The 26,616-nt window shown below is 41.0% G+C and overlaps 1 protein-coding gene across 2 annotated transcripts in view; it reads left to right on the top strand.

Annotated features, from left to right (window-relative positions):
• Nucleotides 1-26,616, top strand: part of PLAG1 (PLAG1 zinc finger) — a 48,790-nt gene that overhangs the window by 3,487 nt on the left and 18,687 nt on the right. The window lies entirely within an intron of this gene.

The following is a 26,616-nucleotide window of genomic DNA, read 5'->3' as shown; positions in this document are numbered from 1 at the left end:
AGCTAGGACATAGCATAATTACTCATTTGAATTGATTGTACTGAGTTTTTGTAATGACTAAGAAATACTACCTGTTGAACATCCTTTTTCTGAAGCTACTATTAAATTGTACCAATTAACAGAAATAAGTTAAGGCTGTTGTATACTCATAATCTTTATTTCAGGGGGAATTAGAGAAGCCTCATAGCTGGAGATGCTAATTTGAAATTTATATGCCTAATTTAGCTATTGGACATTCTATAAGGAATTTAGCTGCTGTGGAAGATGATTTATAAATATGAGCTAATTCTGATAAAATTCAACATCTGCATATTTATTACATATCTAAATATTTTAATAAACAGACATAGCTAAATAAATTAGTGAATATGTTTTTATCAGTACATTTTCAAAGTTGTAAGTGTACTCTTGGTGTTTTAAAATCATACAAAGGTGTCCTTTTTTTTCCTTTGTTTTTAACATAATCCTGGTTGTCACTATATACATTTTGGTTTGGTATTCTGGAAATTTTCCTTTCTAAGAATTAAATTGTTATTTGCTGAATGAAATATAATGCTGCTGTCTTTGAGATTTGAAAAGCTTGATAACTAAAACATGTATCTATAGCTGTCTTTGAAGTTTTGTTTTGATAATCATTTGCTCCTTGAGCTGTATAATCAAAATGTTGGTTCCTTCCAGGAATGTTTTAATGTTCTTTATTTAGAATCTTGTTCTTTGGAAAATTAATATGTCTGAAAAGTTACCTGTTACACACACATATATACAGACAGACACACACCCAAGAAAAAAGTTTTACTGAGTAACTTTACTTACACAATCTGGAATACTTGTTCTTTTTTGATGTGTTTCCAAATGTATAGGAAATAAATAAAAATTTTCCTCTTTATATTGATAACATCTTAGACTCTTTAGTTAAGTTATTTGAGTAAGGGAAGAGTTTCAGAAGAAGGCAAGAACAACTGAATGTGTTCAACAAAATCCAGGATAGTGAATATGTTCAAGGTAAAAAGGCTAAAAGTTGTCCCTTGAGCCATTTTTTAACTGTTTTAAGAACCTGATAAACACCTTATCTGAAACATCAAATACTTTGAAAATATATCGGACACTGCAGAGGAGCAAAAATGGACCCTTAATTTCTTTAATTGTAACAGGAATTAATGTAGGCAGCATATTTAACCAATTAGTAAGTGTTTAGGTAGCCTTGGAAAAGTATTTACAAATAAGTTAAATGTGAGGGGAGGGTACAGTGAATTGATGAACTGAAAGTTAACTATGATTTTAGAATTCATGCAGGGGAATTCTTTCCCATTTTACAATAAGACCACTTTGGAAGTAACTAATTTTTACTTTTGTGTGTATTTCAGTACCTAATTTTTTCTTTTTTTGAAAAAGCCTGAACCTGACATCTGTGTTACTACATTTCTTTTATAACAGGGCAACTTTTATATCTCATTAGCAAATTTAATTTGAGAAATTAAATGCAAAATTTTACATCATAACATTTTCTGAAAGTATTGATGTGTAGTTATTAACATTTGAAGTTGTGAGAAACATAACAGGTATGAAAGCCTGGTAAACATTATTGCAGGGGCATAATTTGATTTTTAGTTTTAAATCGCTTGGCCTAGTGCCCAGTAGTTTACATTCTACCCTGGGTGTCCACCTGTCTCTGCCTCCTCCCTCCAGGGTGGTATTGACAAGGATATGGTGATGAGGAACTACCAGGGGTGCTTTGGTATTTTTGTTTTCTGATTTTGTGTATGCACTGGTGTGTGTTGTCCAAGTGTTAAGGTTTTTGTTCTTTTTTTTTTTAAATGCTTATCAGAGAACAAAATCCCAATTTTAGAAAACAGTATCTCATTTTTAAAAAGTGAAGTGGTGTGATACTGCATTAAAATTGTTAGTATTGAAAAGTCCCTGGATGTCTTGTAAACAGAGTTACTGCAGGGACATGGCTTTAAAGCTAACCACAGTATGTGGGGGGAATTTGAGATGGCAACCCAAAGAAATGGGTATGCCTATGTAGAATGAATGAATTTAGGCAGTTGTATCCTAGGTTAATAGAATGAGCAATTTGCTTGAAGTGTTTCCCTGTGTTTTTTTTTAAGTGAAAACTTTTTCCTAATTTAAATACATAGAAAACCTAGAAATATGAATGTGTTAGAAAGCAAAAATGTTCTTTTTGATGTTTGTTTGTTTGTTTTCTTAAAAAAAAATTGTAAGGAAAAGTGTATTATAAGAATCTAAGTGTGTACTAAAATGTCCAAAATTAGTGGGGGAAGAACTAGTTATATGAGAAGATCAGATTTAGTCGTGGTAACTTTAAAATTTGACTTCTGTGAATAAAGAATAACTAACTATAAAGCAAATAATAGTAAATTTACTCCCCCAAAATGAGAGTGATAATTGGGGGAATCTGTAAGAGAGTATTTTTAATACAAATTGCTGGTTTATGGTAACCCTTTAAAAATAGATTCCTCCCCAATTTTTCCTCCATATCTTTAGACTTGTAGTAAACTAAATTAAACTCTAAGAATAATATGTAGCGGTTATTCAGAATACTTTATTTTTAAATAAGAAAAAATGATTTTTTGTTATTTTTTTAAAAGAGTAAAGTTTATTTCAAATGTGTACCTAAGTGAAGTATTCTGAAAAATCTTAGAAACTGTTGAAAATTATTTTCTTAATTCTTCTTCAGAAACTTTAAAACTTCCAATTAAGTTAATGAAATAAATTCTAAAACCTTAGTTTAAGAACAGTGTACTTTCTGAACTTTTTTTCAGGGCAATTTAAGTCATTTCTTCCAGACTCAGTAACATTTTAAAAGCTTTTCACAAGGTAAAGATAAGAACACTCACAAACTTTTTGATTTCTGAAGTGTTTTTAGAGGTAGGCTGACAGTTAAAGAAATTTTCTTCCCCGTTTATTAATTAGCAATTGATTTTCTGAAGGAGAATCTAGACCTATTACAGTATTGTTTTCGAGAGTGGAATTTTCTTTTAATATTAGAAAATATTTTGAGGGTAAAAGAGGCATCTTTTCTTCAAGGGTCTCAGCAGACTGTGGTTATCTGCCATTGCAGAGCCTTGAGCTCTACCTTTTTTTGAGAGTCAGAGACTCATTTTAGGCTTTCAGATATTAAATATTTGAATTATTGTCTCAAACCAATGTTCGAATTGCATATTGTTTATTGATTATTTATGATATCATATCTTTTAGTTTCTGAATATGGAAATGTTAGTTGTCAGATGAAATGCTACAACTGCAAGGCTGCCATCCGATTTTTTGAAAAATTTTATCTTTTAAATCAATAGTTTGACATTAGAGCCTTGAGTTTTGAGATACATTTTCGGAGACTGTTCAACTAGAAGTCAGAGAATGAGGAATTTAGTCCCTTTGACTAATAGGCAGAATTAGAAAAATGTTTTAATCAATTTTTTTTCCACTTGAAGATATTTTAGTAAAAAGTTGGCTGAATTGTTCTTAATCAGAAGAATTTTAAGAAATTGAACCTGAAAGTTTGAGGTAGTTCAAATGTGCAGGTTCAAAATAGCCCCATTTGAATTTTAGACTAGTAGATTTTCTCAATAACTTGATTTTATTTCCTTGTATTGCCTTAATGTTGGAATTACGTAGAGCCCACATCACTTTTCATCATATTCTAAAACAGTTACACTAATAGGTTTTATTTTTATCAACTTTAGACAATGAAATGAAAATACTATTTTATATAAGGGTACATTACCTTTTTAAAACTATTTTGTGCATTTCCTAAATTTAATTTCTTTAACTATTCCATTCCAAGGAAGAGAAACTAGCTCCTTTACTCTAAAACTAAATTTGTTCTAAATTTGCAGTTTATGGGAGAGTTGTCACTTTATATGTTTAGATAAGATCTATTATAACCTTAAACATAAATATTAACATGATTGTCATATCTGATTATAAACTATATCTCAAACATGAATTTGCTCCCTTTCTTCTAAAATTGTTTTCTGAATAAAACTGAGAAAATATTTTTCTTGTGTTTTTCTCATTTATTATTGTTTGAAGTAATTTAATTGGGTAAGTTTTCAATTTCAATTATATTCCTCTTGTAATATTAATAGAATTTTACCTAAAATTACTATTCAAATACACAGTGTCTCAGCAGTAAAATAGAACTAGATATATAATAAAATAGTTAATTATACTATGAGTGGTAGAAGCAGTCTTAGTAGTTCTTATTTGGAATAGTTTAAAATGACTCAAACAAACTGCCCGTGAGTATAAGGCATACCTCTAACAGCAGTTAGTGATATTTTATAGTTTTCTTTTTCTGCTTCATAAAGTTTGAGCATTCTCAGAGCTACTGTCATGCAATAAATAACTGATTTAACTATGCCCTATGTAAAGTACACATATCAGGTTTAGCTTTTAATACAAGTTGCTTTAGCTTTCTTATAAGAAAACTGAATAAGACAGGTGTCCCTTAGTTATAATTTGGTGGGCATCACATTTTAAAAGATATTACGGGTAAAATATATTATCATAATCACCCAAATCAAAATGAAAGTAAACTATCAAGTAATTGTTTTAATTAGACATAGAATGATGGTTTTAAATATTTAACTAGATAACTTGATGTACTGCTGAAATATAAGGAATTTTAATTGAAAGTTGTTATTGTACCCAAATCTATTTTTGTATGCCTCAAAAGTTTGTAAACAAAAGTGAACACATGTGAAAGTCTGGTAGCTTACAAACGTTCCTAAGCATCTATCATTTGACAGTTAATGAAAATGTATTTTTTAAATATATGGGCAAAATTATTTCAATAATTATAACATTCAATTATTATACTTATTTTTCAAAGGAAAATGGAGAGGAATGGTTTAGTGTTGCTTATATCTCTATCAGTTGCATATTCATTGCATTTGAAATTAATCATTAAAGCATTTGATACTTTACGGATATTTTAGGCTTTTTTTCTTTTCTTCTAGTAGTATAACAGTGTTTTCCTTAAAACCCTTTCTTTTTGGACATTATAATCTATTTAAGATAGTTATTTCAAAACTTTAACTGCTTTTATTTAATAAGAGAATTTCTGTTCCCTAGATCATGTTATTCTTAAAAGAAGTTCCTATCTTGAAATACTCTTAATCATAGCTAAGGTTATGTTTGTAAATATATACTAGAAGCTTTCTTCTTTCTGGTGTTAGGCATTTATCACTATGAACTTATCTCTCAGAACTGCTTTTGCTGCATCCCATCAATTTTGGTATGTTCCATTTTCATTTATCTCAAGGGTTTTTGTTTTTTAATTTCTCTTTTGATGTCTTCTTTGACCCTTTGGTTGTTTAGTAGCATTTTGTTTTATCTCCACATATTTGGAAATTTTCTGGTTTTCTTCATGTAATTGTCCTCTAGTTTCATACCATTGTGATTCAGAAAAGATATTTGATGTGATTTCAGTTCCTTAAATTTATTGGGACTTGTTTTGTGACCTAACATATGGTCTGTCTTGGAAAAATGCTTCATGTGCACTTGAGAAGAATGTGTGTTCTGTTGCTCTTATAGAATGTTCTGCCAATATGCATTAAGTCTACCTGATCTAACGTGTCATTTAAGGCTGATATTTCCTTATTTTCTTTCTGGACGATCTAACCATTCGTGTAAGTTGGGTTTTAAAGTTCTGTACTATTACAGTATTGCTGTCTATTTCTCCCTATGTTTACTTTGTTTATTTAGGTGCTCCTGTGTTGGGTACATGAATATTCACAGATGTTATATCTTCATGTTCAAATAAACAACCTAACTTTTAGAGATATTTTAGGAACTATAAAAAGAGTCAAGAAACTAGAAAAGAAAGGAAGGAAACATGAAAGATTAGAGGAAAAAATGAAATAGAGACTAAAAAGATAATAGAAAAAATCAATGAAGCTAAGAGCTGGTTCTTTGAAAAGGTAAATAAATTGACAACCTTTAGCTAGACTCATCCCTCCTAAAATAAAAATGAAAGAGATAAGTACAACTAATACCACAAAAATACAAAGCATTCTAAGAGACTGCTATGAGCAGCTATACAGCAACAAATGGGCAAATTTTGAGAAACATAACAAGCTACCAAGACCGAATCATGACAAAATAGAAGATCAGAACAAATGAGTTACTGGTAAGGAGACTGAATCAGTAATCAAGACCTTCCAACAATCAGAAGTCTGGGATCAACCAGATGCCTTCACTGGTGAATGCTACCAAGCATTAAAGAAGACTTAAAGGCATGCCTCATCTTATTGAGCTCTATAGGTATTGTGTTTCTCACAAATTAAAGGTTTGTGACAATCCTGAATCAAGCAAGTCTGTTGTTGCCATTTTTTCCAAGAGCATGTGTTCACTTCTGTATCACATTTTGGTAGTTCTCACAATATTCAAACTTTTTCATCATTACTGTATTTGTTACGGTGATCTGTCATCAATGACCTTTGATGTTACTGTTGCAAAAAAAAATTACAACTCATTGAAGGCTTAGATAATGATTAGTATTGTTTAGCAATAAAGTATTTTTTAACTACATTGTGTTTTAAGACATTCTGTTGCACACTTAATAGACTACAGGATAGTGTGAACATAAATTTTATATGTACTGGGAAAACAAAAAAAAAAAATCATGTGACTTGATTTTTGCAATATTTGCTATATTGCAGTGGTCTGGAACCAATCCTGCAATATCTTTGAGGTATGCTTGCAATTTCAATCCTTCTCAAACTCTTCCAAAAAATAGAAGAGGAGGGAACTCTTCCAAACTTATTTTACAAGGCCAGCATTGCCCTGATACCAAAACCAGACAGGATGCCGCAAATAAAGAACCTCATAGGCCAATATCTTTGATGAATGGGCTTCGCAAGTGGCTCAGCGGTAAAGAATCCACCTGCCAATGTGGGAGACTCAGGAGACATGTGTTTGATCCCTGGGTTGGGAAGATCCCCTGGAGTAGGAAACAGCAACCCATTCCAGTATTCTTGCCTGGAAAATTCCATGGACAGAGGAGCCTGGTGGGCTACAGTCCACGGGGTCACAAAAGAGTCAGACACAGCTGAGCAACTGAATAAGCAGGCACGCATCTTTGATGAACGTAGATGCAAAAATGCTCAAAAAAGCATTAGCCAACCAAATTCAATATTGTTAAAAGGACCGTACACCATGATTAAATGGTATTTATTCCAGGGATGCAAGGATGGTTCAACATCCACAAATCAGTGTGATATGTCATGTTAACAGATTGAAGGATAAAAATTACATGATCATTTCAATAGATATAGAATAGGCATTTAACAAAATTTGATATTTATTTATGATTAAAAAAAAAAACTTTAAACAAATCAAGTGTATGTACCTGAACATAGTTATGACCGTATATGGGAAGCTCAGAGCTAACATCATACTCAGTGGTGAGAACCTTTTCTCACTCAAAGGTGAGAACCTTTTCCTTGATAATCAGGAGGAAAGAAGGATACCTACTTTGACCACTTTTATTCAACACATATTGGAAGTCCTGGCCAGTCCAGTTAGGCAAGAAAAGAAAATAGAAGGCATCCAAACAGGAAAGGAAGAAATAAAATTGTCACTATTTGCAGATGGCATGATACTTTATATAGAAAACCCTAAAGACTCTCCCCCGACCAAAAAAAAAAAAAAAAACTGTTAGAACTAGTAAACGAATTCAGTAAAGTTGCAAGATATAAAATCTGTATAAAAAAATCTATATGTTGCATTTCTATATGTTAATAATGAACTATCCAAAAGAGAAATTAAGGAAACCATCCTACTTAAAATTGTGAAAGACTGTATGCTGAAAACTGTTAAGACATTGATGAAAGAAATTGAAGAAGTCACAAATAAATTGAAAGATATCCTGTGCTCATGGATTAGAAGAGTTAACATTGTTTAAGTGTTCATATTTCCCAAAGCAATCTACAGATTCATTCAATCACTATCAAAATTCCAAAGGCATTTCTCAGAGAAATAGAACAAACAATCTTGAAATTTATATGAAACCATAAAAGACTTGGAGTACCCAAAGGAATCTTGTGAAAGAAAACCAGGCTGGAGGCTTCACATTTCTTTAGTTTCAAACTATACAAAGCTATAGTAAGAGAATAGTATGGTATCAGAATAAAAACAGACACATAGATCAATGGACCAGAATAGAGAACTCAGAAATAAACCCATGCATTTTCGGTCAATTAATACATGATGAAGGAGCCAAGAATATCCAGTGGGGAAAGGACAGTCTCTTCAATAAATCATGTTCAGAAAACTGGAAGCCATATGCAAGACAATGGAACTGGACCACAGTCTTAAACTACTCACAAAAGTTAACTCAAAATGGATTAAAGACTTGAACATAAGACCTGAAAACATAAAACTCCTAGAAGCAAACATAGGCAGTAAGGTCCTTGACACAGGTCTTGACAATGATTATTTTAAATCTGACATCAAAAGCAAAAGGAATAAAGGCAGAAATGGAAAAATGACATTACATCAAACTAAAACTTTCTCCACAGCAAAGGAAATCATCAACAGAATTAACAGACAACCTACTGAATGGGAGAAAATATTTGCACATCATATATTTGATTAGGGACTAATATTCAAAATATATAAGGAAGTCCTATAACTCAAAAGCAAAAAAAAATCCAATTAAAAACTGGCAGATCTGAGTAAACATTTTTCCCAAGAAAGCATGCAGATGGCCAACAGGTTCATGAAAAGATGCTCAACATAATTAATCGTTAGGGAAATGCAAATCAAAACCACAGTGAGATAATACCTCACAGCTGTTAGGATGGCTGTTAAAAAAAGCTAGAAATAACAAGTGCTGGCGAGGATATGGAGAAAAGGGAACCCTTGTGAACTGTTGGTGGTGTAAACTGGTACAGCCACTATAGAAAAAACAGTATAGAGTTTCCTCAAAAGATTAAAAATAGAAATATTGTATGATCCAACAATTCTACTTCTGGGTATTTATCCAAAGAAAACAAAAATAGTGACTTGAAAAGGTATATGCACCCCTATGTTCATTGCAGCATTATTTACGATTGGCAGGATATGGAAACAATTTAAGTGTCCATCAGTGAGTGAAGGGATAAGGAAGATGTGGCATGCATGTGCATGTATGAGATGTATATTAATTCATCCATTAAAGAGAATGAAATCTTGCCATTGATGACAGAATGAATGGACCTCAGAGGTCTGTGTAAGATAAGTCAGAGATAGGTGCACACCATATGATCTCTCCTATGTGGGATCTAATAAATAAATTAATTTTTAAAAAACCCACGCTCACAGATACATAGACCAGATTGGTGGTTACCAGAGGCAAGGAGTGGGAGATGGGAGACATGGATGAACTGCTTTTGGTTTTGGTTTTGAGTTTAAATAAGTAGGAAGCAAAAACAGTAAAAACAACAACAACAACAACAAAAATATATATATATATATATATATATATATATATATATATATACACTAGAGATCCAACTGGTGTGCTTAAGCATTGGATCTGATGTGGTGCTTCAGTTTCATCATACTCATTTCACCTATTATCAGCCAGTGCAGGAAGAGGAAGAGAAAACAATTTGTTTTGAGAGAAGGGCAGTTGATCATATTCAGGGGCTGACTCATAAGAGCCTTTCTAAAAGGCATGATACCTCTGCCAGAATTAAAAGGAATTTCTTAATTAAAACCATAATACCCGTGTGTCTAAGAAGTGTTTTCATAATCAGATTTCAGGCGCACTTGTGTGCCTGCACGGGCCCTCCCAAGTGTTCTGCTGTTTGCACGTATCTGCTCTCAGTGCTGCCACCCTGTGTATGGCAGTGCCTCTGTCCCGTCTGCACTAACTTTCCTTGTGTGTGTGTGTGTGTGTGTGTGTGTGTGTGTGTTTTATGAAGCGATAGTGTCCAAAACTACTTCGGGAGAATGAACATGCATATTACAATAAATTTTAAAGATATTTTAGTATACTCTGCCCTGTGTTTAGTGGTGTATTAAATCTAGACTTTTAAAGGTTACACAATTCAGAAATATGGTATTCAGTTGCCAAAAATGAAATTTGGGGGATTTTTAAAAGACAAATACCTTTATCTGTTTCATCCGTCACTTCACTAAAACAAGGTGGATTGTACTAGTAATTTCAAAATAGCTTGAAATTGGTGAAATGTGAAAGCAGAGGGTTTGATCCTTTAAAGTTGAGAAATATTATAAGATGTTTTGTTTTAGCCAAGTTTTAGTTAAAAGTTCTTCCTAGCAAAAGCAAAACCAAAAATGAGCACAAAAGAGACTGTTTCTGTTTAAAAGAAAGAGAAACTAAATTTGATTGGTTAAATTATTCCCTGAATCATTAGACACCATGACTTTTAAATTATATCACCCCAAATATTTTGAGTATTAATACTGCACACCAACGATAAAGTAGTTCACCTGGGTAGCAATCTCTGTTTTCACCTATATTATCTCATTTAATTTTTACTGCAATCTTGTGAGATAGGAAGTGCAAGCGTAATATGTATGCATGGAACAGTAATGACTTCAGAAACTGAAATTGTTACTTTTTATGAGCAAGTCTCTAGACTGTACAGGCCATAGAAGCTCAGTATATTAATTTGCTAGAGAGTAAACCTGAATTATCTCCATATTGAGGGTTTATTTTAAAAATCAATTTGTCTCAAAGCTAAAATTTTCAGTTGTGAAGTTGATACTGAGTAACTTCAATTAGAAAGTACTGCTTGTCTAGATACTTTTAAAAGTTATAGATGAGGGGGAAATTTTTTTATGAATTTACTAAGTTAAGGGAGATTTTTAAAGATGTACACCTAAACTTTTTTAATGACCTTAAATTGATACAGTTTTACTAATCTTTGCTTTCAAACACATTTATAGCAAAGCCTTCTGATATCAGAATAATGAACATCTCTTTTTTAATGTTTGGCTAGTTTTAGTTCAGTAAATAATGTAATCATATATCATAATTGAACATACTGTTTAGTTTGGTTAATTTCAGATGTTAAGCTTCCCAGATTAGAACCGTCACTCACGATTTTACCACTCAGGAGAATTGAAAGAACATTATGCAATATGTGGTGTCATTCCAACTACTGCAAAATTCCAAGTCAAGTTCAAAATCTCTTTTTTTTTAATTTTTGCTGGGAAAGATTGAGGGCAAAGAGAGAAGGGGGTGACAGAGGACGAGTTGGTTGGGTGGCATCACTGACTCAGTGGACATGAATTTGAGCAAACTCCGGGAGATAGTGAAGGACAGGGAAGCCTGGCATGCTGCAGTCCATGGGGTCACAAAAACAGTTGAAATTTAGTTGATGAACAGTGATTCAGGTGTGCAGCAAAGTGATTCAGTTTTATATGTATGTATTCTCTTTCCGATTCTTGTCCATGTAGGTTATCCCAGGATATTGACCGTAGTTCCCTGTGCTGCCCCCTTGGTCCTTGTTCACCTGTCTTAGGTACGCTCATCTTTGTCTGTTAATTCCGAATTCCAGATCTTGTTAGCATGTGCTTATCTCTGTAAGTTTCGGGAGTTAGAGACACATGCTACCTTTGATGGTGGCCATTTCTTGACTTTGTCCGGTCTCCATGCAATGCTTTTCTCATACACCTGTCCACCTCTTAGCTATCCTAATGTTAAGTCCCATCTCAAACCATCTTTTTTTTTTTTTTTTGGAAATTTCTTTATACTTTCTCTAAATGAGAGCCAGAAGTGGGGAGAGTAGCTCCTATGCCTCTAAGGGTTCTGATGTTGGCCTTTCCTTTTTCCTTGTCTTTTTTTTTTTAATTGCCTTTCAGATAATAGGTTGATATATGAAAGAGATGCTACCAAGCAGTATGTTTTAAAATGCCAAGTGAATGATGGACATTAAAACCTAGATCTTCAAGGGAGGGGAGAGGTGACCCTGGAGGTGGGCTTTGCACAAGGTGTGATTTGGGACTAGACAGAAGGAGGGATGACATTCCGGTAGAGCGAATGGTTTCAGGAGGGTTTAGGGGGCAGAAGTGTGTTTGTCAGCAGTCTCCAAGAGGACCAGTCCACCTGGAGGGGGTGCCATGGTGGGGAGCAGGGCCAGGTGGAACTGGAAAGGTGTGCTGGGGCCTGCCGTGAACCACCTCGCCCACAGACTGAGGAACCTGCAGTCTGCGCTGTAGATGGCACTACAGGTTCTTGAGCAATGGAGGGTATTCGGAAAACGAAGTTGATTCAGAACCCAGAATGAACTGAGCCTACAGGTGTAAGACTAGAATCACAAAAATGTTAATATGACCCAGATTTGGAGTGGTAGATCCACTGCTGCAAGAATGGCTCAGATCTCCATTGCCACGCCCGTTCTCACTAGCCAGCTCCAGACCTTCATTCTCAGGGCGGCTTGGACCTAGCCAGCAGGCATCTCAGACCTCAGTTGTCTTATTTATGGCCCCACTGTTCTTTCAGGCCCCTGGTCAGGAAACTGTCTTTTCTGCATTGAGTTAGAACTTCTGTTGTAGGTTTAGTACTTCTGTTGTAGAGATACCAAACCAAGTGGAAACGTAAGGGAAGAGTAGGAGGATTCAAGTGGTCCTGGAGCAGGGAGTTTGGGCGGGGGGACACATCCGGCCAAGAACAAGGGAATGATGAGGGCCTCGGCCTGCAGCGCCCACTGGGTACTGTCCTGGAACTGGGGCCTAGGGCATGGTGAATGAGCGGACTACTAGTCAGTGAGGCTGGGAGGGAAGACTGGGGTCAGGATGGGCCAGTCCTCACTGTAACGGAGCAACCCCATGGTTCAGAGCTGGGACTGCAGTGGCGTGATGCCCCCTCTTCCCTGGGTCTCCTTCTCACCCCTCTGCTCCGTCCTCTCATTGTGAACCCCCAGCATCTGGCCTGCTCCAAGCCCCCTTCCTCCGTCCCCTCCCCAAGTCACAGAGAAGCTCCCTGCCCCGGGCCTGCCCCGCAGCCTGGTGGGGACGGCCTCAAGTCTCCTGCCCCCTCACCCCACCAGGACTCCAGGCCTAGGCCATCTCCACATCCACGTCCTCGTACAGGACAATTTGTTCTGTCTTGTGTTCAGCTCGCAGATTGACAGAAGGCCCACCAAAGGCCAGAGATCCTGCCAGACTCTGGCAGGTGGGAGGGAGGAGACGGTAAGCAGCCATCTCACCCATGGGCCCCCCCGCCCCGCACCTGGGCCCTCCTACTGTGTGCAGACAGACCGCTGCCCGCGACCAGCAGGCCAGCCTTGTAGCCAGGCCACAGAGACAAACGCACGCACCCCAGAGAAGGACAGGCACAGGCGACAGGCTTGGGTAGGATGTACACACACCTGGAGCCGGGGGGACCCATTGTCCCCGGGAGACACACACCCACAGCAGTCCAAGGGAGACACATACCCTGGGTGTGTGTCTCCATGTCTATGACTGTTGTCTGTAGTTCTGCAGAGAGAGAGCAGGGGAGAGGGGGAGGGATGAGGGCGCACCCGGCTCAGGCCAGGGAGGGGACAGACATACGGTGGGGAGGGATACACGCTCCCACGGGGTCGGGGTGAGTGACTTAGTGACACATGTCCAGAAGACAGGTGGGTGGGAGGGACAGACACTCAGAAATGGTGGGGTACAGACCACTGTGGCATGGGGCACTCACTTGTGGGGACAGAAGGAGACCCACACAGGAAGTGGGGGAGTCACACCCGCAACTGGATGTGAAGGGAGACACCTGGCCTGGGGCATGGGGATGGAGAGGCCCCTCTGCACCCAGGAGAAGCTGGACACCCGCCCCGGGATCCAGAGCCAGGGAGAGACACGTGCACTGCAGGAGATGGACACCCAGAGGGGAGAGAGAGACGCACACCAGGAGTGGAGACGGGTGGCCTCAGCCCCGATCGGGAGAGGAAGACAAGCAATGGAGAAGGGAGTTGGCACAGGACACACGTGTCCGTACACTGCGTGCACACATGGAGGTGGGGTGGGGAGAGGCGTGCGCACACCATGAGGGGAGAGGCAGACATGAGCAGGGGCACACACAGGCCCCCTCTGCACCTTCTCTGTGCCCACCTCCAGGGTTGGGGTGATGTGTCCTGATGCCCTGTGGGTTTGTCCAGAGAGAATCTGAACAGACATTATCTCTTGACCACTCAGGGGACCTGACCCTCTAGGCCACCCTCAGGTCACAGCTCCACGCAAAAGGCCAGACCTCAGTCCTTTAACTCTCATTAAAGGACCAAACTGCAGTATAGCCCCATTCAAGTTGTTTTTCTCTGAGCATAATGTCCATGTCATCACACCCATCTCCCGAGTTTTGAGAGTAGGATTCAGAATCTTGGGTGTGCCCAGACTCTAACCCATGAGTCCCAGCCTCTCCTCCTGGCCCCAGCACACAGCGGGCTTGGACTTGAGTAGGGGCGTCCATGTTGCCCATTTGTGGACCTAGGTCTTATTTGTCATAAAATCTACCCTCACCCTCGAGCTCTTGGAAGATGTCCACTCCTGAGCTGAAACCATCAAAGCTGGGTCTCAGTCCACCTTCGCGCCCGTCCAGTACTCCTCCAGGGTCTCCCCTCCCGGCTGGATGCCTGCCCCCAGCCAGACCCCTCTCCTCCTGATGTCAGGTCGAGTGGCCTCCTACACCCGGAGCACCTGCCTGCACTGCTGCCCCCTCACCGCGTGGTCCAGGGCTGGGAAGGTTCCGTGGGGAGCGCATCACCTGCTGTTACCTTTACCGAGTGCTCACTGCGCTCTCGCTGGCACGCTCCCACCTGGCAACTCCTTTAAGCCTCATCACAGCCCTGTAGATGGTTTCTGAGCTCATCTGAATTCCGAGTGGGAGAGGAGGAGGAGGCTGGGAGAAGTTAAGTAACCAAAGACTAAATGAGATAGTGCCTGAAGAAGCCTCCGCGTGGCCCCTGGTTCGCACACGTGCTCCAGTGACTCTCATTGTCTGACGGCCCTGTGGACTTCTCCCTAGTAGTGGTGACGGTGTTAATAGTTCTGCCATAGAATCAGGACCTCTGAGTCTGCTGCTGCTAAGTTGCCTCAGTTTTGTCCGACTCTTTGCAACCCTATGGACTGTAGCCCGCCAGGCTCCTCTGTCCATGGGATTCTCCAGGCAAGACTACTGGAGTGGCTTGAGGATCTTCCCGACCCAAGGATCGAACCTGTGTCTCTTATGTCTCCTAAATTGGCAGGCAGGTTCTTTACCACTAGTGCCACTTATTTCTAAGAGTCTGGTATTCTATTAATAAACTGATATTAATTTATTAAGTGATTAGTATTTTCCTTTTATTCATACTCAGTATTTGATAGAGTAGGAATATCTATTTTATGTTCTAATTAATACTAATCTGTTAGTAGCTCATACTCTAATAGAGATTCCTATTAGAATTTATAGTAGACATGAGGTAACTTTACGCTAAGATCACCAAGAAGACTGGTCTGTCAGGCTTGCTTGTCAACAGCCTGTTCCCCTACCACCAACCTTATGGTATGGGCTTCCCAGGTGGCGCTAGTGATAAAGAATCCCCTAACATTATCTGCCCCCAAATCCCTTCTCTTGGCTGCTGGGCAGCTCTGCTGTCCTGCCTAAGGCTCGCCATCTCTTTTCTTGTCCCACTGAAGATGGATAGATGTTTACCCCACTGGTTCTGACTCTCTGCCGGTGGAGCGGTTCAGGATTCCCCAGGCTGGACTCCGCCACCTCCCTCCATCCAGCTGTCCTCTTTTCCTTCACACCTTCCTGGCCTCACCTCCTCTCTCAAACCTCGCCCCTCGGGGCTCCCATGTGTGTGAGAAGCTGCGTGCATACGCCCTGCACACAGGCCCACCCCACTGCCAAGCCTGGCAGGTGCTCGCCATCCCCCTCCCCTGTGTGATGCTCCCCTGGGTGCCGGTCCATTGACTCGCTCCGTGACTTGGGGCCCATCCTCTGTGAGGTGCCCACCACCTCCGTCCCTCCGTGTTCAGCCCCTTCCCAGCCAGACACGGTTCTCTGATCTTGCTAGACTGATTTAGCCTTCACTCTTATTACAGTTAAAAATGACCCAGCCGTTGTATGCTAAATGATTGTTTGAAAGACTGAATCATGAAAACCCTCTCTCAGAATATTTATTTGTGGAAAATAATGTACACAGTTGAAGGGCCATGACTAATAAAGGTATTTGTTTCTATTAGTTTTACATCCTCTCAAGCTTCAAGTGGTAATTGCCTGGCTTCAGCAGCGCATGTAGAGCGGCTGGTTGGCCTGTGACCGTATGTCAGGGTTTCAGATACGATTCCTTCACAGAAGCTGTGAGTCAGAAACTGCATGTGTATATTATCTTTTCTGACTTCATCATCGTCAGCTGGGTTTTATTGAGCACCCATGAGAGTTTATACACAAGAGACGCTGGTTTGATCCCTGGGTCATGAAGATCCCCTGGAGAAGGAGATGGCAACCCACTCCAGTATTCTTGCCTGGAGAATCCCATGGACAGAGGAGCCTGGTGGGCTACAGTCTATGGGGTTGCAAAGAGTTGGGCACGACTGAGATGACTGAGCACACACACAGCACATGGAATTTGTAGTACATTCCATACAGATTTATTGTGGAGGTTAAGTTTAGGGCTGTGTTTAGAGATGTTTTGTAAAACTTGTTATAGAGTATGTCAAAGATACTGAAAAATCTAAAGTGGGGAGAACAGTAGAGTGCATCCTTATCTATCCATGACCAGTTTCAGCAGTTACCACCTCTGTGGGGGACAGGGTGGTCCTCCTACCCACGCCCACCCTTTCTCCTGCCCACTAATTTAATACAGAATTATTTCCCATCACTCGTATAGTTTTGGTAAGTAATTCTGAAACGTACACTCTTTTTAAAGATATAGTTACAATACAACCGTCATGCTCCAAAAGGACAGTAATGCCTTAATGTCATCAAACACAGTGTTCCGTTCTTCCCAGCTCTCGCAGTTTTCTTTTTTTTTTTTTAAATCTGCATGATTCAAATCCAATAAGACCTGTTTATATAGTCAGTTGACATGTCTCTCAAGCCTATTTTGGTCTATAGGTTACCTCTTCCTTTTTTTTCCCCTTAAAATTTTCTTGAAGAACTGATTTTTTGGGGTTTTGTTTGATTTTGTCCTTCCCACAAGTCTGTATTTTGTTAATTGCATCCCTGTTGGTTGACGTGCCTCATTTTATGTGAGAAACAGGTTCTGCTTTCTGCATCCAAACACATTAAAAAGTCTCCCAGAAAAAAAAAGTGGGGAAGGTGGAATGTTGAAGAAGTAAATTTTGAATGAAGTGCTATAAGCAGTAAGAATGACATTGATATACGTATAGTAAATCTAGATATGTGCTGTCTTATTTCTGGTGGAATGTTGATATTCACATCATCAACAGTGATGATCAGCACTGACAGGTATTTCCTTCTAGTATAATTTTTCTTTGAACCTGTGTTAATACTTTTGTAAATTGGGACCTTCTTCATTGTCTGTGCTAATACTGTATAAAGGTTATTGCCTGCATACTTTTGTGTTACTTCTACATACACCTCAGATGCTAGGCTCCTTTGAAGGAGCGTCTTTGAATTCAGAGCATCCTTTGAATGAGCACCATGTGTACTTAGCCTTCCCTGTAGTCAGCCAGGTAGCTTATGTCTGGTCTTCACTTGATGCAGTGAGGGATGGTCTTGTGCATAAATCATTATGTGTGTCTCATGTTTTCTTCAGGTAAACTCTCAGGTGTGAAATGAGTGGAGAAAATGGTAAATGCCTTCTTTTACTTGGCCATTGTGTGGCCAGTTTGACTTCTGGAAGTTGCCCGTAGTACCTGGGAGTGGTCATTTCCTTAGCTCTGCCCAGCGTGGCCATGACCACAGTCTATGCTTTTTTATTTCTATTGTGTATATTTATGTTTCATTATCTTGCCCATGCTTAGCAGTCCCTCCACTGCAACCATTATTAATTTGTCTTTGACACCTGAGGTTTCTAATCTTCTCTGCACCAAAAATCTCAGCAACCCAATCTGTTGGGGTTTTTTGCCTGAGAGGTTGGCCCTGAGTGTGGGAAGGCCCAGCACCCGCCTCCACAGTGCAGTGTGTGATATGCGAGGATGTGGGACACCTTCGGGGGCTGCTCAGGACTTGTGTTCCTCCTTTCTGTCCTCTCCCTTTGTTTCAGATCATTGATGTTTTGGTTTAAATGAAAGATACTTCAAGTTCATGGTAGGATGAGGTGGGAGAAACTCACCTGCCAAATTCTGAGTTAGAATTTGCAAAGCACATAAATTAAGGGAGTAATTATTCACATTACCCCAAATTCCTTTTTTAAAAAAATAAGGATCCAGATGGGCGCCTCTTTTGGTGTCTTGCATTATTAACTGTGGAGGGGATGTCAGTTAGAAATCTCAAGTATTAGAAATATTCAAACATCATAATCAGAATACTCTGAAATCACAGTACATCCTGAAAATACCTCCCATTTGCATAACGCTTTGCCACGTGTCATCATTTCTTGAACTGCTCGCCTCTGCGACCAGGTGACTCCGCGACTGCATGTGTAGTGTTGAAGTAACAGCTGAGCCCCAGGCCTGCCCCCACCGTGCCTTGGTGTTCTTCACCACCAGCACCCGGGAAGCCCCATGTTAGTTTCTGCTATATAGCAAAGTGCCTCAGTTACACATATATATACATGTATCCACTCTTTTTTAGATTCTTTCCCCATAAAGGTCACTACAGAGTACTGAGTGGCATTCCCTGTGCCATCCAGGGGGTCCTTACTGGTGACCTGTTGTAGATGTAGTCGGGTGTGTTTATCCGGAAGTGTGTTTGGACAGCACCTTCCAGGTCCTGTGCGGGTGGGGGCCGCTCTCCTCTGTTGAGGAGGATGGACGTTCTCGGCCTGGCCACCAGGTGGCACAGTGACTGCAGCGTCCTGGTGTCCGGTGAGGGTGGGCCCAGCCAGGAACCCCGGCAAGGTGCTCCTGGCTGCTGGGCCCCAAGGGAACCCAAGGGATTTCATTTACACGCTCAGCCAGTTCCTCATTGCTCACAAAGGGAGATCAAGTAGGGTGGGCAGCCGTACCCCTCCACAGGTCCACGTGGCCAACAGGAGGACAGCTTCCCCCCGCCTCCCTTCTCTGCCTCCTCCTATGCCTTCAGCACACATGTGAGCACCTCCTTGGTGCACCCCCCATTCTAGGTAGCGGGGATGTGGAAACAGATGAGAAGAGGCGGGATCTCGGCTCTGAGGAACTTTCTCTGCGGCCTCGCCAGGGACCCCACTAGAGGCAGACCCAAGAGTCTCTCTGCTGTCTTTTGTCACCTCCGAAGGCTCCTTCCCCCCTTGCCCCCAGCATGGATTGACTTTCTTGTTATCTAAGTGGGCTTCAGTTCAGAAAGCAGAAGGGTCACCCATCAGGGCACTGCTGTGACACATTTTGTCTTCACCATGAGTTTCTGTGGCCACTTTGACCTTACGTCCTGGAACTGACTGTGCTGTTTTTACAGTTAAGGATATTTAGGTCCAGAAAGGCCATGAGGCGTGTTAATATGGCGTAGGTCAATACATGGAGAAATCCATGCTTAGGTCTCTGGGTCATCAGGCCATTAATGATAGAATCAGTGCCAGTAAAGTTTTTTATAACTTACTTTTAAAATTTATTGAAGTATAATTGATTGACAGTGTTGTGTGAGTTTCTACTGTACGGCAAAGTGCTTTTGTTATGTATGTGTATATATATTCTTTTTCACATTCTTTTCCATTATGTTTTATCATAGAATGTTGAAAAGGTCCCAGTGCTTTGCAGTAGGACCTTATCGTTTGTCCATCCTATATATAATAGTTTGCATCTGCTAATCCCAAACTCCCAATTCATCAATACCAGTAAAGTTTTTGAAAAACAAAACAAGCAAGTCCAGGATTGTGGCAGGTGCCTGTAGATAAATTTGGCAAACACCGCATTTGCTGGAGAGAGCTGTTTGACAAGGTCAGCCCGGTGTAAATGCATTTAGTTAAAATTGCGTCTAAACACCAGGGCTTCCCTGGTGACTCAGACAGTAAAGAATCTGCCTGCAATGCAGGAGACCTGGGTTCAATCCCCGAGTGGGGAAGATCCCCTGGCGAAGGGAATGGCAACCCACTCCAGTATTCTAGCCCAGAGAATCCCATGGACAGAGGAGCCCCGTGGGCCGTTGTCCATGGAGTCGCAAAGATGTTTAGAAACATTTCCTCTGCAAAGGGTGAGCAGGAGTGTGAGAATAATGCAAATGTGATCACTTAGAAACCTCAGAAAACACACGTTGTTTGTTTTGAGACCATGGGAAGTTACTGTCCAAGACCAGCCATCTTCATTGTGTCAGACTTAGCTGAGGACACATGGGAATGCCGTCTCCTTCCCTCCATCCCTAATCCCTCCACCAGCCTGGCTCTGCAAGATGGCATTCAGTTCACAAACCCTTGCCAAGCCCGCTTCAGTTTCAGGAGGATGTGGGGAGGGGACGAATTCGAGATGCTGTGTGACCAAGGCTTTCCCATGTCACAGCATTCACAGTGAGGAATTTGGGTTTAGTTTTTACCTGGATAAAGTAGGTGTTTTCTCTGGTTTGTAGTAATCTTACTGTTTTCACAGGTGTGTTATAATCTTTTACCACAGTTAGAAGAGATAATTAAAAGTAAGCTGTTTCAACAGGTATCAGTTTTCATATGCATCTCACACCACATATGACGGAACAGTTCTTCACACATAGTCCTGCCCTGCCTGTCCTTCAGAGATTCTGTTAGCTCTGATTCTATATAGGAGCCTGTGCCAGTAAAGAGGGAGAAAAAAAAAATGAACCCTTATTTTTAAGCGCACATCCAGATGTTTGGGGTCAGCACTGATTCCTGAGTCATCCACCGAATAGGGGACTTTGGGACCTTGAGCCCTGAGAACCCCACTAGAGATCTAGCTGCGTCCCCACGGTAATGCTCACAGGCCCACATGGTCCCATCCTGCCCTTAGGAAAGGGTCCAGCAGGATCAGACCTGGTTCTGACTCTCAGAAATTTGGGCCTGTGTCTCTAGTCCCCACACTCTTGGCCCTGAACCCAGGTTAGAGTCTATGTTTTGAGGGCCTCTCCAAGTCAGAGTTCTGAAGGAGCATCGTGAAGATGATGGATCGTCAGACTACACTGGTCACGCTGACGGAAACACACAGCCCTGGTCACTCAGTCCTTATCAGAGTGTGGGGGGCTGGGTGGCACTCTCCCACCTGTGCAGAAGGAGCCCCCCGGGTCCTGACTGGGGCTTCAGGGGAGAGGACCCTCAGTCTTCACACTGATGGGTGTCAACCCCTTTTTGTTAATTATTGATACCTATCAGCAAACACTGCAATGGCCTGAGTTTCTAAGTAAGGAAGATCACATTTCTTTAAAAGAAAACATGCTAACCTAAAACAACTGATAGGAAAACCACCACTTAATTCTGTTTCAGAAAACCACACAAGCACACAGAGGTTGGCTGTTTGTTGAATGATTTAAAACTGTCTGGGGATGGGAGTGGGACGGGAGGGAACATGTTATACAGGCACCCACACTGAGGATAATTTTAAATTAGAATAATTTAAACTGTCCAGCCTCGTACAGGACTCCTCCACCATCTCCAGCTTCCTCCTGTCTTTCTCTCTTGGCTACCAAAAGCAACAAATCGCCTGAAGTCACCCGGACCCACCATGCAGTTCCTGACCCCCTACCTGCCCGTGCTTGACTGATAACCTACTCCTTCTTTGATTGTCTTGGCTCAACTCTTCCTTTATTGTTTTTTTTTTTAATTAATCAAAGGCAGGCCTCCCAGTCAGCATGACACGTCTTTCTTTTTAAGGTTACCACTAATTAATATATTTAGAAGATCTATCCCCAGGCTGAATCGCGGCTCTCCACCGAGTGCTTCCTTTGGTATTTGATAAATGGAACCTGCCCCAAACTATTTATTGTGTGTAGGTCTCAGTTCCAGGCAGAGTGTATTCCCGGAGGCCCTAAATCACAGAGTGTGATGTGCCAGCCAGCGTGCAAGAAACAGGTGAACCTCGCTGGCTTCCTCCAAGGGCGACAGCTGAGAATGTAGCTCTGAAAACCGCCTGGACATCTTATCCTTTCTAGTAAGGACTGAATGTGACTCTAACAGTTAACCCAGGATCCCGCTCATCTTTTTTTTTTTTCCTTTTCCCCCCTCTGAATGGGAAGGAAGGATTTTAGTCATTTTGAGTCATAACCCTTATGAAGAATTTAGTTGATAAGTTTATCATTTCACAGAAAAGTGGAGGTGTTTTGTTTTGTTTTTTTGCAGACTCCAGCAAATTCATATGATGATTTGTTTCTGAGACTCATCAATTTTAAGTTTCTCTCAGTATGGAAACTTGCCTTCTTTTATTAGCTTTAGGTGGCAGTAGTGATAAAGAATCCACCTGCTAATGCAGGAGATGCAAGAGACACAGGTTCCATCCCTGGGTCGGGAAGATCCCTTGGAGGAGGAAATGGCAACCCATTCCAATATTCTTGCCTGGAGAATCCTAGGCAAGATCCCCCCCATGGACAGAGGAGCCTGGCGGGCTACAGTCCATAGGGTCACAAATTCGAACACGACTTCAGCAGCACTGAAGTATAATTGGTATCTGGTAAACGGCATGCATTTAAGGTGCACAGTTCGCCAGGTGGTGACCTCAGGGATGTAGCCATGAAACCAGCAGCACAGACAACATAGGGAGCGTGACTGTCATTCCCAAAGATTTGCTCTTGTCCTTCTGTGAATGCTGCTGACCCATCCCATCCCATCCCCAGTAACCGCCAAGCTGTTTCCTGTCACTGTAGATGGGTTTGCATTTCCTAAAATGGTGTATAAATGGAATCATGTAACATGCCCCATTTTTCTGCCTGACTTCTTTTGACTCAGCCTGATTATGTTGTGGTTCATCCTGTTACTGTGTGTATCAGTACTATATTCCTTCTCATTGCTGGTGATTAGTTCATTATTTGAATCTACTACAGCTTGTTTATCTGTTCACACGCTGATGGGCATTTGGGTTGTATCTAGTTTTTCACTTTGACAAATAGGACTGCTCTGAATATCCATTTTCAGATCTTCAGACAGACGTGTGTTTTCTTGTCTCTTGGGTACACACATAGGTGTGAAATGGCTGTGTCACATGCTGGGCACATATTTAACTTCTTAAGAAACTGCCAAACTTGTTAAAAGTGATTGTACATTTTTACCTTCCGGCCAGTAGTGTGAGTCCCATTTGTCTTGCATCCTCACCGGCACTTGATAAAGTCAGATGGTCAGTTGTTGTTTTTTTAATTGTAGTCATTCTAGTATGTAGACGGCAGTGTGTCCGTGTGGTGTGATTTGCATTTCCCTCATGATCCAGCGATGGTGTGCATTTTTTAATGTGCTTATTTGTCATCCTTATTTCTTCATTGCTGAAATGTCCGTTCAAACATTGCCCATTTTTTTAATTGGGTTTTGTTATTGTTGAGTTTGAGAAGTTCTCTGTATATCCTGAATACAGGTTCTTTATCACAAACATTTGCAGAGTTCTTCTTCCAGTCTTCTTGTGGCTTGTCTTCTCATTCTCTTCACATTGTCTCTTGGAAGAGCAGTTTTAAAGTTTGATGGAGTCTAATTGATCAGTTTGTTGCTTTATGGGCTGTGCTTTTAGTGTTGTAGCCAATGAATTTTTGACTTACTGAATGTCACAAAATCTTTATTCTGTTTCCTCACAGAATTTTTTATGGGTTTAGGTTTTATGTTTCTGTCCATGATGTACTTGTATATGGAATGAGGTATGGATACAAGTTCTTTTTTTTTTCCCCAGCATCATTATTTGAAAAAGCTTTTTTTGGTGGGAAGGTAAAAATTATTTTTTTCTAATTGTAAAAGTAAGACATTAGTAAAAGAGAGAAGAATATAGTCTATATCTTGCTAATTTTTTAAAACAACTTAGCAGGTAACATATCAGGGTATTGTGAGGTGAGTGGGGAGGAGTGGTTCTAAGTGTGTACTTTACAAAATTGGAATCGTAGTGTATTCTGTGTCTTGCTTTTAAAAATCCTTAGCATTATATTGGTGCTTAATCATGTGATTCATTGTTTTTAAATGCCAGGTTTTTAATGGCTGACTATTTTATCACATAGACATATCCTACTTCACCCCTTCTATTAGACATTATCAATTTATCTTTTTTTAAATTTTATTCTTAAAATATGCTTCAGATATGCTTATACTTAAATCTTTGTTTCTCGGTTTTTCTCCTTACATTTTTAGAAATATTTATCAGATCAGCGTACATGGACACTAAAAAGGCTTTGAGTACCTATTTCTACAACATATTCCAGAAAAGTTTCAACAATTTACACTCCCGACAGCAACAGCTAAGAAACTTAATTTTTTAAATTGATCTTTAAATTCTTTTTTGAAGTATAGTTGATTTACAGTGTTTTGTTAAGGAATACAATTTGCAATTCAATATTTTTATAGATTATAATCCATTTCAGATTATTATAAAATATTGGTTATACTCCCTGTCCATCACGTCCTTGTATCTTATTTAAGAAATTCAATTTTTTATGGCAGGTTTTGTTTGTTTATATAAAAGCCTCAAGGATGCTCTGGACACCCCCTTCTTGTCTGCCGCAGCGTCCCTCTGACCTTGGCCACTGTCCCCAGGCCAGGCACCCTGCTTCTCCCCCATCCTAACCACGCACAGCACCCGCTTGCTTGGCTCTGCTGACGCTGACCAAGTTAGGCCAGCTCCTCGCGCCCCTTACCCCTTTAACCTAACAACTTGCCAGGACGAGTGTATGTCTCTCCCACATCTGTAATCACCTTGGATGAAAACCTCTCTGCTTTCTCATGCATGGTTTTGCCTTGTCTTCTGTCCCTCCCTTCCCGCCCCTCTATCCTCAGCACCTCAGCTCTCTCCTGTCTCTCCTGCCAGGCACCTGACCGCCACCAGCCACCGCCCTCCCATTTTTCTCCTCTTCCAGTACAAAGCTCTGAAAGGAAGTCTCTCTTCCCTGGAGGTCACTTCCTGTCCCTCCGCTGGCACCCAGATTGAGGGGAGCCCACCCCTGGCCCCAGTCTCAGTCTCCTCACTCCCTGGTCCACCCTCTTTCTTGCTGAAACTTGATGCCATCATTCCTAAGTGGCAAACTCTGCACAGGAGTACAGCGTGGCTCTGGAACTCTTAGCAGTCCTGTCTTTTTGTGGGTTTTGCCACCTTGTCCTTCTCAAAGCTCTGCCCGACCGCCCCCCACCCCACCCTGACAGATGGCCTGGTTTCACCCTGTCATTGTGTCAGGAGCTTGTCTGTCCACCTTCCATTCATCTCCTGTGTTGATACTGTCGGGCACACAGGCGGCCTCTCTCGGGAAAGGCTGCTTCTTGCTGGTTTTCAGCTCTGTGCTCATCCAGCACAGTCCCCCACAGCCCATGGGACGAGCACTCCCTGCCCCTTCTCCTCCCCCCACCGCCTTTGCTCCCCGCATCCACCCCGTCTCCCTGGTACTTGTTCTCAGAGCCGTGGACCCCTTACCTGTCTCACACTTGCTTCTCGTCACAGTACATGGGTGTAAGAGCCCCCAGCCTCGGACACCGCTGCATTTCTCTCATCTGAACCCTTATGATGTCCATGACTGCACCCCACTCCAGCCAGGGGTCACCTTGGCCTGCAGCATAGCCTGCACTGGTCACCCGAGTCCTGGCTTACCAGCGTGCTCCCCACCCCCCTCTTCTTCTTTGTTGTACATTCTCCAAGCACAAGTCTGTAGTATTCTTCTCCTTTTCTGGCCCTCGGTGTTCCTAGCTTACACCATGTAATACTGTCTCTGCTGTCGATCTGTCATGCTAATACCGCCTTACGTATGGTTGCGCTCTGACCGCTGGTCCAGGGGAGTGAAGCCGATCATTTGTGCATGAAGCGTGTGGTGCCTCTCTCCCTGGTGGTGAGCACCATAGACGTAGGTCTCCATCACCGGCACGGTATAATGAAGCTGAGGACAAGATACACAGTAGAGGCTTCAGAGTTCATTTGGGGTTTTTTTGTTGATGATGAACTCGCCACCTGCAAATTCACCTTAAAACCAGTGACAGCCTCATCTGATCTTGAAGACCAGCTCAGCAGCTGGGTGCCACTTGTCCTCCTTGTTCCACCTCCACTTCTGGGGTGCTCTAGGTTTGCACGCTGTCCTCAACACACCCCCCCCCCCACCCTGAGAACACACAGCCCACGAGGAAACACTCATCCGTCAGGATTTCTCCGTCACCTATTGTTCGGAACAAAATACGCACCCCTAAAGGTTTTTCTCAAAAATGTGTTGCAGCAAAAATAGTGCATGTGTTTAGAATGTAAGTGAAGAAAATAAGCAGCAATTCTGAGAAATGGCAGTAAACTTAGGCTATTTTACTAAATTAAAAACATGAACAACCTAGATAATTTCATGGTGGTTCAAGGGGAAAGTGCATGAGTCAAGGCATATTGATTGTTTTACTTTTCATTTTCTATGTACTATAAATATTTTTCTTTGATTCACATTTGTTCCTAACAGATTCTGAGGTAGATTTCCCACTAAAGTATCAAAATACGAAT

This window comes from Dama dama, chromosome 21, assembly GCF_033118175.1.
Source record: "Dama dama isolate Ldn47 chromosome 21, ASM3311817v1, whole genome shotgun sequence".
Classification (NCBI taxonomy): Eukaryota; Metazoa; Chordata; class Mammalia; order Artiodactyla; family Cervidae; genus Dama; species Dama dama.
This window is presented reverse-complemented; position numbering and strand designations above follow the sequence as displayed.